General features: G+C 23.2%; 1 protein-coding gene across 1 annotated transcript in view; it reads left to right on the top strand.

Annotated features, from left to right (window-relative positions):
- The window catches only part of LOC112603395 (voltage-dependent T-type calcium channel subunit alpha-1G), a 237,092-nt gene that overhangs the window by 54,879 nt on the left and 168,608 nt on the right, over positions 1–13,605 (top strand). The gene's annotated exons all lie outside the window — the stretch shown is intronic.

Below are 13,605 nucleotides of genomic sequence, written 5' to 3' on the forward strand. Positions count from 1 at the left end.
GGGATTGATATTCCTTGGTCTTATAATATTATAATACTGTGAACTCATCCTGAATAATCCGGAACATTTTGATTTCATGTAATTGTTTAACAAAAATATCAATTATTTCGATGACCACCGTGTAAGCGATATTCACATTCAACAATGTTTTGATGTCACTATTTTATTTTATTTTTATCGTCTATTTTTGTTCTTTATTCGTTCACCGTCTGACGTATTTTTCGTATTTTTCGTATTAATATTATATTTTATTGTTAAAACTCGAATAGTTGAACAGTTGTTTTGATGTTATTTTATTTTTAAATCTGTCACGAATGATAGATCACGTAAATTCAGTGCCTACGTATAAAATCAAACGGAGCATTAGCAGTGATATTTGGTCCAATCGATTTTTATTAGCACACAGTGCTGTGCGTCTTATACTTAAAATAGGTTAACCATTGAGTATATCAGATATAACGTTTTGATCATTTCGTTTTCAAACTCGGTGGGACATAGGTATTATAAACTTTGCTCGCACTAGGTTTATTTGCACTATATATATATATTTATAAAATTTATATTTATATATATATATATGAGTTTACGGACGCGCATATAATGTACTCGAGATAAGTACAGGAATATCTATATACAGTGACACTATTCACGCGAGCAGGCTGTGCATATATACAAAAGTACTTGAAACGCGTTATGCCATTTATTATTGACGCAATTCTCGTTTCGAATATGTGTATCGTTAAAGTTTCAACGTATTCGCCCATCAGGATATTTCTCTTCATTAAGATAAGACGTTTAATTATGTATTTAATGAACTCGTTTGTTTTATTAACTCTTCACAATTTCGTCGAGAATTCAATATCATCACTATTTCTCTCCATCTCGTTGCAAAATAACCGTCATCAAATGTATTTCAAAAATAATATAATATTTCGTGTCCGTATCAATTGAATGTCAAATAGATAGTGGCTCAACGATTGTTCATCAAAGTTACATTGTAATAATGAACGGAAAAACATTACGAATTTGAATTGAACATAGTACCTGTAATTTGTATATATGTATCATAAGTTTCAAAGATACTCCAATATTTTAATATCTAATAATTTATTTAATTTTTTTTTTTTTTTCAAAACTACACGAGTAAGTTTATATAGTTATAATAATTATCGCAATAATTTCAATACCAATGATTTATTTTTTATTTTCAATGATTTAAGTTATGTTTGTCACAAATTAATATAATGTTCGAATTTCGATCCTATAAATGTATTTTAAGGATAGCTTATAGTTCTAAAATAAATAAGAATTAATTTTTTTTTTTTTTGTAGGTTACAATATAATCTTCAATAACAGTATTTTAACGTGTGGAGTCGATACATTTTAATTTATGAAATATTATTGATAAACCATTTTAGATTGTTATTTGACATAGATTTTAATATTATATGTAAACTAAATTAGTTACAAATTCAGTTATTAATTAGTCTGACTAAAAATTAAACAGAATATAACTGTATACTTATTTAAATACCTGTATTAGATATAATTCATAAATAAACAAATTATTTTTAACTGCTTAAAGGTTATAGAAACATAAACTTATTTTTTAATTTAGGTATATGTTTATTAAATTAACTTACTAATTTGTATGTATATAACATATAGTTGGACGATGGTTTGTTTCAAATACATTTTTGTCCAATATCTTTATAAGCATACTTTTTAACCAAAAATTGAAAACTGAAAAAAAAATTGAGAAAAATAGAAAATTGATATGATAATAAAATTTGTGAACAAAGCTACCACATAATTAAATCATTTAATACGAAGTACATTTAGTATTTTACTTATTAATTTATTGAAATATAATAAAGATAACGAGTAAGATTATCTGATAAAACATTAATTTTTTTACTCGTAACTAATAAAACGTTCTCATGTATTGTAATTAAACTAAAGCAGTTGGTAATAACTTATAGAAGGTTAAACAGTGTATCGGATTTTGTCAGCATAATATAATTTACTAGTTTTCTAAAAATAGTAACACCACTCTGTTACTGTAATACAGAGATTTAAGAATCTCGTTCACACAAATATTAGTTGCCATCAGCAAAGAGAATTCTGTTGTTTATACCAAAATGGAAATAAATATTTACCTTTGTAACTCCCTATAATAGTTTATTTTCAGAAAATGTCTTTTACAGATTCTCGTTTAGTTTTTTTTTTTCTGAAAATGGCAGATTGCTTGACTTAAAGTAATGCTCTATTATAGAACTATGTGTTTATACATAATTATATTCAAACTTAAGTAGTCTGTTTACTAGATGTTTAGTATGAAATAAAAATTGTACTGTACACAATAAATAGTATATACTAAACATTTAATTTCTGGTTCTTATAAATATGGAAATTATATAATATAGTAAACAAAATTGTATTTATTACAAGTATAATACCCTTTTTTTAATCACTATTTAGAACATTTACGTATATTGAAATTATAAATTTTAAATTTTAGAACAATTTATAATTAAATATATTATTATTATTATTATTTGTTTTTTGTTATAATGTTATATCAGTATATATATATATATTATATACTAATATAATATTTATATAAATAAATAATATTTTAATGTAATTTTAAAACTTTAAATATTAAAAAAAAAGCTTATGACTTACTTGTCTTAAGCAGTTATTTTTTTTTAAATTTTCTAAAGTGTATTAATTTTAGATCATAAGTCATAACACCATTTTATTAACACTACTGAAAAAATAAACAACTAAAAAGACTTATGTTCACAGTAATAATTGTAATCGATAAATATTAATCGTATTGTATTTTTGATGTTTTTAGGTGACAGTTTATATTAAATTAATTTAATTTTTAAAAAATCCAATTTTATTGGCTTATTATTATTTCATATCAGATATGTATTAGTTTTATTTTTTTTTATTTTTTTAACTATAACTGTAGACAAATTGAGTCTCAAATATATAAATTCAATTAAAGTTTTTTTTAAGATATTAACAAACATTTCAAATATCGGTAGAAGCGTATTATAAACTATGTATTTATACTATATAATCCCATATATATATATATATCAATATAGGTACATTAATATTATTTAACACATATAAGACTCATACATATCACTCATAAGTGATAACTTTTATACTTATGTCAATTTACTAAATGAGGCCTACTATTTGAGTTTTAATTGAAACTTTAACCTATCAACCATAAACGTACAAACTATAAATCAATACTTTATGGAGATAATATATTAAAATTTTATAACAGCTGTTGATCAATGCATTCACAAATTATTTAATGTAGTTTGAAATTCTATAGATTCATATTTCGTTCATTATTTTTTTAAATTTTTATGAATTATTAAGTTTCTATTCAGTCAATAGAATATAATGAATTTTAAAAACAATTATAAACATAATATAGTGTATCACCTCATTTTTTTTTTAAGCTCCCTTTATTCATCTTTATTCAAACAATGATAGGCATTTACTAATGCATAAATACAATTGGTGTATACATGATAGCCAATAAATAGTATATTATGATATTATATGAAATTAAAGACTAATGGTTCTTATACAAATCTATAGTTTTTGATCGAATGGCACTATATTTTCTAGAAATATTCTGTAGACCCTCGGGTAAGTTTTAGACTACTTTTTGTACCGGAATTCAACCCCATAGGATGACTCACACAAAAATTTAGTTTTTTTTACGAAAATAGAAATATTATTGTTTATATATCATAAGTTGCCATTGGTTATAGAATTTTTTTGGAACAAAAGAATATAATATTTGATTTACCAAGTCCAAATGCCGTGGGCGAATTGTTCATCACAGTCGAATTAGTTTACAAAGCGATGTATACCTAGCCGATTTTCCAGTGAACTGAATTACACTTTTTTATAAATCACTGTAGGTATTTTATTACTGTTCATTCATTTTCATAGCAAAGTCGAATTATACAGCTATTATATATAAATAAGAGTTTTTAGAAACTTTTGCGTTTTTTTTTTTTTAATATTTATTTATAATTAAATGAACCAATGTAGCTAATTATAAGTTATTTAGTATTTATACAGTTTTAAAAAATGATTAAGTAGTAGATTAAAGTAACGTAGAGGTATCTCAAAAAGTCACAAAATGTTTTATTTGAACTATTCCTTTCATCTAAACTTTTGAACGACTGTTAAGTGATAAATTTATCACTATTGTAGAAATGGTGTTAAAGATAAATTATGATCGGTTATACGAGTACTAAAAATATATTATCTTTCAATACGCTATTATTGAATATCTGAAATTTACTATAAAAGTATATTCCTGAAAATAATCCGTTGTACAACGAATGTGATTTACTCTTTTAATGGCACGGAAAAGTACTATAATATTCTCCACTTATTTGTTTCTCGTCTAAATCAGAAAAAAGGAGAGAGGTATAATACGATTGTGTTTTATTTTTTTTACCTTCTATATTGCAATATTATATATTATATATTTGTGTATTTATGATATATGTTATATGTATTGCATAAAATAAACATACGACTCTCTATCTCTATCTCTTAAAAAAAAAAAAAAACTTAACTGTCAAAAAACCACTTTTGACGTTATTATTTATTTATTTTTTGAAAAACAAAAAAAATAAACAGTAATGAAAGTAGTTGGTTTTTATGGAAAGTTAAATATTTCTCGAGAATAATATATAATATATTATTTTAGAAGTGAAAGAAAGATGAAATTGTAGCTTTCTATAAATTCAGGGCAGTAAAATGTATATAGGCTAGATGGAAAAAAAAATAAAATATAAGAGAAACTAAAAAAATCATCCACCTCTATACTTGACAATATTATATTATAATGTATGGACGTCTATCATGTATTTGGAATAGCTCGAGTAAAATTCGTGTGCGGTTTATGTGTACATATTTTTATATACTATAAATAAAAATATTATACACGGAGTGATTGTTTTAAAGATAAACAAATTATCCTCAGAAGTATTGATCTTTTGAATTTTATGATTTATACGAAATAAAACTTTTGGAAAAAAAGCCACGACCAATGTGGATAATAACAATTTGTTTTTAAAAAAATTTAACTAAAACAATTATAATTGTTACAATTCTAATTGTTTGATTTATTTTCATACAATATATTGTTATTCTTTAAATTGACTTTTATAATTAAAAATTAATAGTTTAATTTCCAAAATATAAATTGGATACATTAGGTTTTTTTTCTTTTTATCGAATAAAATTATCAACAAAAATAACATACAACTACTTAGGGTAAAAAAATGATAGAACAATTAGGTCCGCACATTTACAAAAGAGGAGATTTGTATTTGTAAAGATTTGGTCCGTTTACCATTAAAACCATAACAATTTTATTACGCTTCGAGTTGTATATGGTACATAACATCACTAAAAATAACGATATCCGGCCCCACTCCTCTGGTCTGTTTGGTAAGACGCTACCAACCGGCAATAAAGTAATCGACGAGGGTGAGTGACTGACTTAACGATTCTGTTTTATTTTTCATTCGTTCTATAAAAGTTTGACTATAAAAGTATAGTAGGCCTAGAGTCATGATTAAGAAATAAGTAGTGTCACTGTAATGCTGATGGACTATATCGAAAGAACCACACAATTTCTTTCTAATTTTTATACGTGCAATACCACTTTTATGCAATGAACAAACATGTAAATAAAAACGAACGAACATTGTACGAGAGTAGCTACATTTTAAGTAAACAAGTACATCGATTAAGTATGTAGTTATTAAAACCTGTTAATAATTTCTGTAGGTAGCAACGTTAGCGTATACATAATGTATGATATGGAGTATGGACGACGAAACAATTTTGTTTTTAACGAATTTGATTTTACTGAAATTAGACTGAAATAAGTATACCAAATACATAATAAAATTATGATTAATCGTGCACAGTATAATTTGTTATATAAAAGTTAACCACAGTTAAAACTATATTATTCGTGGAACTACAATCGATTGAGTCATAATTTATTATATTTACGGTTAAGTATAAAGAATTGTCTGCGCTTATTGGAGATAAAATAAAAATTATCGAAATCATATTTTATCACAAAGGTAAAGTTGTGCCATAAGTATAAATATAGATTATTACGTGGAATTCTGTTGTGATACGAGTGGAAAAAAATAAACATAATAATTATAAACACACAAATTTAACTTATCAATTTGGTGAGAATATTGTTCCATAAATATTGATTTCTGCTGATGGAGTTATTTCTTAATCTTATTTAAACACAAATATTTACATTTTCATTTTGTGGTCATGACTGTATTTACTTTATTCAAAAACGTTTCGGTAAAATTAAAAACAGAAAAAGTAGTAGCCATGATAAGAGTTGAAATTGCATTCGAACAAAAGTTTAGAAAAACATTATAGCTTTTTTAACAAAATGTTTATAATTAATTACAATTGTTTCATAAAAATAATTATTAAGTTTATACGGACGCCTAAAAATTATAAAAGAATTTATTATACACTGTCACTCTGACTTCTGTAATAAGTAATAATATTTAATATTCTAATTTTTAGAGATATATGTGCATAGATAATTATTGTATTAATTCAGCACCGTGTACTCATTACCTTTTTATCTGGTCAACATATGTGATATGTATCCTTCTATTTTGCTCAAACCGGTATTTATGTACTCGTTCAGACACACGTATATCTTCAATTATATTCTTCAAGATTAATAATCGATTACAAATTTTACTACTTAAAATTCAAACGACGTGTGTTAACAGTGCCGGATTAGCGTGGCGAGTTACCGAGCAAAATTCGGTGGGCCGCTCAAAATACGGTCCGGTAACAAGATGCTTGATCACAATTTATTTTTTCTTAATAAAATAAATTGGTACAGACATTGGTAGGAAATTTAATTGAATCGAATTATTAAACCGCACGGTAACTGTAATCAAACGATCAAACGTTAGTAATCCTAAAACTCGGTAGGGCCGATATCTTGCCAATCCGATGCTGAGCGTGTATCATAACTTAATTGATAATTACGAGTATATGGTATACAGCATTGTTTGATCGAATATTTGTTTGGGCATTGAATACTTGAAAATATTAATAACATTAAACAATTGTTAGCTGCTATTTTCGAAGTTTTTTTTTTCATTAAAAAGTATAATAAAATTATATTATACATTAATGTAGTGAGTAAAAACCGTCGAAGTTACAAAATATTTAATTAGCTGTGTATATTGACTAACAATTATTTTATCACAAATAAAATGTTTTTGACATATACCTACTATTAATTTTTCAGCTTGAATTCTAAAACAATAGCGTTTCAATCATTTAACTTAAATCAAATATTCAGTGACATTCGAAATCGTAATTTATATTTGATCTATTTACTATTTGAAGTTGAACAATATTTTATTTACTATGAAATAATAATAGTATTTTAATAACAAAATTAAATAAGTATAATTTCTTACTTTATATAATTTATAAAAGTATTAATTAGCAGTGTGTAATAAAAATAGTATTTTTACCAGGAAAATAAATTAAAATGTACATTATACTATTATTAATTTTTTAAATTTAAATTTTTAAAAGATTTAAAAATAATTACAGTATATAATATAGTGTTATTATAAACTTAAAGTTATTTAAAAACAAATACGTGCCTACAAATTATCAGGACAATATTAAGTTCATAATATGAATACTCGTAGTAAATTGTTGAATCAATAAGTACTTCATGTACTATTCAATCTGTTATTTCCGCGGTTACATCTCATAATATAAAAAAAACTTAAGCCTTTTGATTCAAGATGTGATATATTTCACTAAGATCAAAAATCTAAGTAAAATTAAACTAATTTCATTACGCTTTTCAAGATTGGTATGGTACATAGTTAATGTTTTCTTCTTCCATTGTTTTGATTAATAATCATATACATATATAATATTTATATTTTATATTAAAACTATCATTGTACCAATAAAAATACATTTTCGGTGTCATAAATTTATTTTGAAATTGAAATATACTTTTCCATAGTTTCAGCACAATTACAATATCATCACGTATTGTATTTATATTATCATATTCGGTTTGTTTATTTTTTAAGGCTGGACAAATTTTTATAATATATCATTTAAAGTTGAAAAGCAATTTAAAGATAAATCAGTAGTTTTTGTTTCTTCATTTATAAGTTATTTATTATTGCGCTTGTATAATTTATCAAGTAGTAGACATTTTAATATTTCAACGTTTATATGAAAGGATAACTAAGCAGAATGCTCACAATTTACTAAATTAAAAAATGTGCTTTATTATTTCATATTATACATATTTTGTTTTTAACATACAATTTTTAATCAGTTTATACTTTTTATTCTATGGGTTTTTACTTAATATTCATAACATTTAGGAATATTAACTATGAGGTTAATATTATACCTACACAAAATAACCTTAAGAATACAAATATGAGTACAAGTATATAAACAACACATCTTAGTTTGTTAAATTATTCAAATCGAAACTATTCGTACTTTTTTATTATTATTATTATTTTTTTTTTTTTTTTTTTGTTTGCTGATATTTTAAACACATTTATGTAAACAAATATGTATGTAAGCCCTGAAATCCTCGTATGAAACAAGATAAATAGTTCTATTATATTATTATATATGTCGTTTAAATTAAGCTATTATTATATTTTTAAATAATGTTATCTAAGTTAGAATACATTATTTTTGTTGTATTTTCTGTATTCAGTGACACGTGGTTATTTAAATTCCATTACCTATTTATTTTATCATTTTTTTTTTTTTTTTTTTTTTAATAATAACAAAACTAGTAGAAAAACATTTTTTATGTTTTTAGTATACAGAATAACATAATAAATCTTTAAGATTGAATGAATAATACGCATATTAGTCGTATAATATAAATAAATAAAAATATATAATATTTACATCAAAGCGGATATCTTATTATTTTTCTCCCAAGCTCATTTTTTAATCTTTATTTAATTTTTATATGTTCAAAAACATTTTAACTTTATATTTTGCTTAGATATAAGTTTAAAAATTAAATTGCTTTGATTTTGTTTTAAAAGGGCAACAACATGTACTGAAAAGATTATGCTTCAGGCTTAGAAAGAACCTAAATTTGATTTTTGATTTTTTGTTTCATGTAAAATATTTTTTAGCTTATATTTAATCTTAATTTGTTTTAAATGTTTATGATAGGTACTAAAATATAGCTGATTGAAATTATACTTAATCATATTTCTTAACAATGATAAAAAATCTCAATGTCAACAAATAATAATAATGTACAAATAGATTATAATACCAAATTAAGTAATGTTTATATAATCACTATTCTATGTTACACATTATAATAAAATAACCATATTTTATACAATTCTGTAAAATTTTATTAAATAGAGAAAGTGTTGTTTACATTTCAACAATAGATGATTTTTATTTATTATTCTGTAGACCGTAACAGATACTCAAATGATCAAATGTAATAGTTATCGTTCAAAGTATTTAAACTACTACCAATGTGTGTTGTTGATTAGTTAAACTATATGTTATTTTATAAGAAATGTTTAAATAATTTGATTTTAAATTAATAATAATCTATAAGGTTCATAAAATAAATAAACATAATGTGAATATAGGAAATTGTGTGAGAATATAAAAATGAAATTCACTTACTATACTATAAATAGTATAAACCCTAAAAGAGTCTTCCAATCTTTTTTTTTGATAATGTAGGATATTTTTATAATTTTTGTTAGTAAAAATGAAACTAACTTTTTTTTTTTATATAACAAATAATTAAATTTAATTCAAAAAAATAATTTATTCACTAAAAAATTCTAGTTTAATAAATAACTATGCAAACTTTAACCGATAAAAAAAAAAAAGGATACATTATTGTATTTGTAAAAATATAACAATTGATACCCAGTATTATTGTTGTTGTCAATATAATATATATATATATCTATATATTTAAAATCAATAGATATCTACTTTTAAAGTCTAGGACATTTTGGCGCCAGTCTATCATATATACTTGGCCAATAGATCAATATTATGTTTTCATCGTTATTACATGGTTATGATATTGATGATAAACAACTAAAAATATCAAAATTATTGAACATAACATTAAAATAAAATACTAGAAGGTAAAAACATGTTATATTGTTATGTAGTTATCTCAACACAAGTATAATGGCAAGTCTTCTTAATAATATAATTCTAATTTTAATTTTATAATTATAGAGGCTAATTCAAAGTTCTTATACCGAAAGTTTTTTTTTTTTTTTTGGTCTTCCGCCGGTAACTAATTGCTCGTAAAAACTACTCATCCTGAATATTTTTTTATTGCAATTTATATGGCTATATTATTGAATTATTTACACCCATTTGAGCACTTAAATGTCTATTAGCAGATTGAGCATAGGTTATTGGTACGTTTTTAGTTAGTTAACACTCATCGATATAAATTACATTTTTCAAGAAAACATTTTCATGATCCTTTTAAAAAAAAAAATTCCGGTTAGACTATCATACGTAATTAAGAAGTATCGTTGAAACAACAAAAACACTATAATATACCGTGTTCACTTTGTTCTCATTTTTAAATTAGTAAAACAAGTAAATACATTTCAACAACAATTTTAAAATAATTTTTTTGTTCACCAAAACAATAGTGATTAAATTGCTATATCTTTACTATAGAAAAAAAAAAAATTGGTTGGTCGGTAATACTGAGTCCCTTTCCACTCTGTAATTTTTATTTATTTTCAACAATTATAAAAACTATTAATTGTATAAAAATAACGTATAAATTTAAATGATGCTTTTTGATAAAAAAATAAAAAATAAAAATAAAATTATAAATTCAAAGTAACTTGTAAATTATACTCAAAATACATTTCAACATCAATGTGAATATTCAAATCACATAAAACAATAGAAATATTAATTCATTTATTTTCGAGTTGAATATTATGTTACTTTATGTAGTTTATAATTATTTTATTGCTCTTTTTAAACAATTTCCTATCTATTAAGATTTGTAGGACAATTTAATGAATTTCTTAATTACTGCGTTTCACGCATAAGCATCAAATCGATTAAATCACTAATATATTAAATATTAAAATCGTTTTTTATATGTGTATTCTTTATGCAAATGTTACAAAAATACCTTACATATTTTCATTTTTTATAATATCAGTAAACGTTAAGCAACTTCCTGATGAAGCTTGTTACCGATAAAACTACCATTAGTCTCCTTAAAACCAATACTAACAACGGGAAGATGCCATATCTGATTAAAGAAAAATATTAAAATATATTAGTCATAACATGTTTGACATTTTTTCTGATTTTAACGAGCAGTAAAAAATATATAATGTATTGAAAATAAAATAAAGATAACACTGTTAAACTTATAAGTCATTATTTATTTGAATGTAAACGTCAAATAGTAGTTAATATTGTGATAAATAAATATGCTAACTTAATTTAAACAGTTATAAAAGTATGTAAAGTAAAAGAGTGAAACTTAAAAAAAAACAAGTCTATCATTACCATTAGTTTTTTTTTTAAATTAAATTATAAATAATGCTTACTACCTAAACATATTGGCTAAAAAATATAAATATGTTATAAACTGTTTTATATTATGTTAATAATGTATAAAAATATATTATGTTTCTTGTTAAGTCAGATTAGATAATTGCCTATTATAATAAATAATCTACTTTGAATGATAAATTATTTATATTTTAGTGTTATGTTCGTATAATTCACATGTATTTGAATATAATATACAGTGTTATGGGCTACGATATATATTAATAAATATAAGTATATATAATATAATATGTAATATTGCTAGAAGTATTAGCAATTGTAATATAGATATATATATATGTGGCCTAATGTTATATATTATATGTCTATAATATATACGAGATAGTAGATTCATATTTCTATGAATCTTGTTTTAAAAACATCATAATAAACATATCAATAGCAGTCGTGTGCCGAGGTCGATAATAAATATATTATTGAATTTCCACGAATTGACAATTGGGAACAGATAACATCCTGGAGATTGTTGTTATCGATAAAACAAGTGTGAAAACAATTCCAATAATTAATACGAATTGAAAGGTTATCAATTACAACAAGAAGAAGCTTCTTCGTATATAAGGGAGTCCAGAGACCAACAAGCGCAGATGTACCAGAGCAACAGGGACCTGAGCAACTTCACAACACTCAGCCACTTTTTGTATCAGTTACATGAACTTTATTTATACATAATAAAACATTATTGTTCTTAAGAGTTGTAAATTTCATTTAAATAACAACCTGGATCTGGATCTGATATTGGCACGCAACAACAGAATAGAAAAACAGGATAGCCTATTTATTATATAGGATAGTTTATTTTAATAAATGCCAATCTAAAAAGCAAAATGAAAACATTCAACTAAAATTGTATTGATTAAATACAACAGTAAGCATATTCACTATGAACTAAATACTACTATTTTAAATTAACTGGCATTTTTACCTGAAACAAAAATTGTAAATAAACTAATGTCATAAACTATAATTTATTATTAATGCACAAAAACACTTTTAAGTTAAATAGTATGAAATAAATTGAAGTTAAAACTATTAAAAAAAAACTATTTATTGTATAATCAAGTTTTGTGAAACAATCAAAATGTAAGTTATTTATTTTTATTATTAATTTAGAATGTGTATCAGGCTCACTTAGATTATCAAAGAATAATCTATTAAATTATTAACATTTAAGATAGGTGGATATGAGTTATTTAAAACTGATGCTTGTATCATTGTTTTCTTTAAATCCATTTTCTGAAGTTGATAAGTTATTCTGTATGTAGGGTACAAAATGTATTATTATTATTTGTTGAAGAAAGGCTATAATAGCCATTGTGATTATAGGTATTACAGCAGATAAATAATTGATAGAGGATATAATATATTTGATTTAAAAAAAAGCTAAGACAAAAAAAAAAAAAATACTAACAAAATAATAACGAATGACTTGCATTTTGTTAAGTTTTTAACTTAACTAATCAATAAATATCGCTACCTCTATTTCATTTCGTAATTTTTTGACTTACAAATTATATTTTTTCAATATAATATCAGTATGCCAATATTCCATAAACAGGTTATTATTTGATGCATATTATACTTAAATATTAACATCTTAAATATTTAGAATTGTGTGATAAGATGAAGTTATAATTAATAGCAACGTACATAATATTGTTATCTGAAATTATTATAAACACGATATGTTATTAGTGGTTTATTATTTTTTATTGATCAGTACATATTATCTAAACTCACCTCAAAAAATATACTGAAGTATTAAAATCTGTGATATGGTTATAAGTTATAATATTATAAGCATAATAGATTCTCTATATTACACTTATTTAATAAAATAATATA

This window comes from Melanaphis sacchari, unplaced genomic scaffold, assembly GCF_002803265.2.
Source record: "Melanaphis sacchari strain LSU unplaced genomic scaffold, SCAv2.0 Contig107_pilon_pilon, whole genome shotgun sequence".
Classification (NCBI taxonomy): Eukaryota; Metazoa; Arthropoda; class Insecta; order Hemiptera; family Aphididae; genus Melanaphis; species Melanaphis sacchari.